Source organism: Artemia franciscana, chromosome 19 (genome assembly GCF_032884065.1).
Source record: "Artemia franciscana chromosome 19, ASM3288406v1, whole genome shotgun sequence".
Taxonomy (NCBI): Eukaryota; Metazoa; Arthropoda; class Branchiopoda; order Anostraca; family Artemiidae; genus Artemia; species Artemia franciscana.
Window position 1 is genome coordinate 7,990,857 of NC_088881.1, and position 4,203 is coordinate 7,995,059.

General features: G+C 33.6%; 1 protein-coding gene across 1 annotated transcript in view; it reads right to left on the reverse strand.

The window, feature by feature from the left end:
* Positions 1–2,031, reverse strand: part of LOC136039247 (ATP-dependent Clp protease proteolytic subunit-like) — a 44,089-nt gene extending 42,058 nt beyond the window's left edge. The window contains exon 1 of the mRNA XM_065722802.1: positions 1,901–2,031. The gene's annotated coding sequence lies outside the window, so the exon portion shown is untranslated. The remainder of the gene's footprint in view (positions 1–1,900) is intronic.
* Between the last annotated feature and the right edge of the window lie 2,172 nt (positions 2,032–4,203).

Sequence of the window (4,203 nt, forward strand, 5' to 3'; positions counted from 1 at the left end):
GTAGTGTAAAGTGTAGTGGGTACACTGGTGGATGAGTGAGTGAAGGTGTAGAGAAACTTTAAAGTTTGGTCACTTGGTTCAATATAGAATTATGTAACTTTAAGTAGCCTAATAGGTTTATAATTGGATTGGGTAAATTTTTGTTGTTTGCATTTTTGACTTACAAATAAAGTGAACATACCACTTGATGCCTTTTTTTATGTTCTTTACAAATATAATAATTGCTTCTATCACAAATTCAAGTTTAAGCACTTTTTGAGCTCTTGAAAATGACCAAAATATTTCTAGTTTCTGGGTATAAAAAAATGCTCAAAACATTGGTCTCAAATTTACCATTTCATTATAAATCCATTTTTTTAATGTTATATAATCCACAAGCACTGATTTTCCATGATTAAGTTGGATAAATAGATTTTACAATATTATGCCATTTTCTTCTTCCTTGATGCCAAATTTTCAATTAAAGCATGTGTTTATGGTTGTTTTCAACAAAATAATATAGGCTACTATGTTTTTTTAGTGCCAAAATTATTTATAGTTAGGTCAAAAAGTGCTTTAATTTGAACTTGTGATAGAATTTATGACAATAAAAAAAGGTATCAAGTGGTATGTTCACTTTATTTGTAAGCTGAAAAAATGAACAACAAAAAATTTACCTGGAATTGTATATTATTAACCAGTTTTATAAATCACTTCTAGTAGCAAAAATTAGGTAAAAGTACCACCTTTAGGGATCTGTTAATGGGATCCAAATAAGGAAAATAATTTGCAATAAAAAAATTAGTTTATTTGGAAAGAGCATAAAAATGCATTGAGTGATGTTTTTGCCTTCTTCCTAGCTTAATGATGGAAATGGTAGGAAACATTTGGAAATTGGTAAAATTCTAGTTAATTGACTTCTTGCTATCTTGGAAAGGGTTTAGGCTGGAAAATGAAACTTTCAGGGATGGGTCTACAGGCTAAAGTATGTCCCAGGAAGGTATTTTAAAGTACCCACCTCCATTCCTTCTCCCTCTAGAGTGCCCTGAAATTTGCCTACATGACAGGTCACCTATTGAAATTTTGACAAAACAACATTTTATCTTATTTTTCAGTTACCAGTTGCCTTTTCTCTGCTTTTAGTTCTGAAAATGCTATTTCTGTTATTTGAGTAGAATTTTGAGCCATATGAATGTTTTTTGTTTTTTTTTTATTTAGGAAATGTAGGTGTTTGCATATCTTTAAAACCTTATAAGATAGGATTGAGCAAAGTTATGAAGCTGAAAAACAATTTTGTTGTACTTCATTCAAGCAGAAGATCTATTTGTAAGGATTCACTTTTATAGCACACATATTTTTAAAGGTGATCAAAGCTCAGGGCCCTCTAGAGGGAGAAGGAGTGGAGGTAGTTGCTTCAAAACACCTTCCCATGACATACTTTAGTCTGTAGATTCATCCCTGAAAGTTTTATTTTCCTAACCTAAACCCTTTTTGAGATAGCAAGAAGTCAATTAACTGGAATTTTACCTGAAAATTTACTTCTATTTGTTTTATAATGTTTTGTTTATTAAATTTTCACAGTAACTATTAGCCTAGTCAACAAGACCTATAATTGGAAAGAGCAGAAAGGCAAATTAAGTGATTGTTAATGTTAGGCTATTACCACTAAGTGGCAAAAGTCTTTTACTATTATAGTGCTTCATTCCCAGGAGTTACCTCACGCAGCATAAGCTAGTTTTACAGTTTGTGAGTAGGCCTAAATTATAACCTTTTCTAAACTTCAGATTTATTTAAAACAATAAAATTAGCCTAGGCTATTGTGGCTGATTATCTGAACTCAATCTATTGGGTAACACATACTTCTTTCAAAATAATGTGCGTAAAATCCTAAAAACCAAGTAAAACCAACAGATAAGCGTACCTTGATGTGTAGGAAAACCAAAAAGTAACTGCCACACTTTGTCCAATTCAAATTTACCCCCTTACATATACGCCATCTAAAATCATAATATGAAGATTCCCTGATGTATTGAATCTAGATTATTAGCATTAAAACTTCCACATGTAGAACATATGTTCAGTATATTAGTCATAAGTACCCTGGTCAGAAGTATCAATACAACAAATTTGGATAGCTTTGATATTTGCCAGATAACATTATTGTTTTTGCTTTAAGAATTCGAAGTTTCACACATCCACTCAAGCTAACTAGCTTATCCCACTCAAGAAAGACAATTTCAAATGGTCTACGACTGATCAGCCAATATCATACTGAGCAATTCTATAAACCTCACCATCAGAGCCGCTCCTAGGGGTACTCCAGGAAACTGGGTCACCTGTCTCGGGCACCAAAGCTGGGAGACACCACGGATGGGGAATTTACCATTTTGATCAAATTCTTCACTGTGGTTCGGATTTTTCTTGCTTATATTTGAGCCAGGAGGAGGGCAACGAAATTAATTTTTCTCCCGTTACCACCAGCCCTAGGAATGACTTGGCATAAAATAAGGGCATAATTTGATAAAAGAAAGTGAATACCAACAGGTGTTATCTTCTTTTTCTTCAAAAGATCTGGCGATAATATATTTCAGTCTGAAATCAAAAGCCCATTTTGCTAAATAGTGATCCTTTTAATTTGGAGGATTGCCTATGTAATAATTGCTTCTCAGCTGATGAAACTATATAACCTGTATTATTCATAATTGCCAGTCCCTATGTCAAAAAAAACTAGACTCCTAGAGCATATTTATTCCAAATGAAAAATCCTGAACTTTCAGTATACAGCTTTTAGTTCTTGCCTTCTCCCCAAATGATAAAATGATTATCCAGGTGATGAATAGTATGAAAAAGAGACTAACTGATTAGTTTACTCTATATGATTTTAAGTGTGTACATACAGTTTCGCCTTAATTTATTGGCCAATAGGCAAGACACAGCGTCAAACCTAGATAATAGAAGATAATACACTTTAGGTATTACGCGTTTATTTAAAAAAAGGACTTAAATAATTCACCATTCAGAGCCAAGTTCGCATGTTCACGAAGCCTTAAGTGAGCCACTCTGACATACCTCCCTAGCTTATGCAAAATCACCGAGGTTGATCTTTATCCAATCTTCATTTCTTTTTTTATAGGAATTTTGTGTTCTGCTAGGAAACTTGGTAGTTTTAATTCTTGTGTAGATGGAAGATTATTTGCAAAATTCTTGATTATTTGACTACACGATTTAACAAAAGAAGGTAATAACAAGAGAATATAAGAAGGTAAAATGCTTTAAACCCCACAAAGACTTCACCCTACAAATTCGTTTGAATTGAATTAATGAAAATTCACAGTTTCTCGCTTAGTACAAAAGAACTTGTCCATTAAACCTACACAATTACAAAGTCATCTGTTTTCCTATCACAGGGGGATGTGTTTCTCGGATTTTCTCAGCGGTAGGTTTTGATCTCTAACGAGCTCACTCCCGCCATGGAAAACCCTCTAGGCGAATGAAACGCCAAACTCTTGAAGATGACGATGACCCCACCACCTTCCTAGCTGGGCCGTTTTTTTTTTCTTTTTTCGCTTTTAATTTCAAGGGGTCTCCTTGGCTTTTTCTCCATACCCTTTAACCTTAAAGATGATCAGAGACAAAAATATGTTGCGCCCTTTACTGGAGTCATGAATCAATACAACTAAGTTTAATTTCAGTTTTTTTTTTGCTTGAGCCGCATTTCCAGGCAAAGCCAATTTTTTTTTTATTGAAGATTTTTTTTTATTCAAGTATTTTATTGCCGCAAGACCAAGAATAACAAAAAAAAAACTTATGTACTTTACTTCAAAACGACGTCACGCTATACTAGTTCGAGGTAACGTTACTAGTTACTAGTATACTAGTTCGAGGTTAAGCTATAAGAAGTCACGTTTATAGCTTTCTAGTTCAAATCTTCCAAAATAACCCATCTCAACAAAAAACCGAAAACTTACTGGTATTGGCAACACTGGGCACTTCGATATATTAGTTGTATATGGAGCAAAACCAAGTCTCAACAATAAAACTGAAAACGATCTTACAATGCGACTAAAGGTAGCTAAAGTTTGTAGTTCCAGAAATATCCAGATTTTGGAGATTCATAATGGCAATCTGCAGAAATTATAATCACCCTTCGGTGACTGCAGTATTTCCCTAAGGAGGAAATAAATAATAAAAACGCCACTAGAAGAAGAATAATCAGTTGCAAGA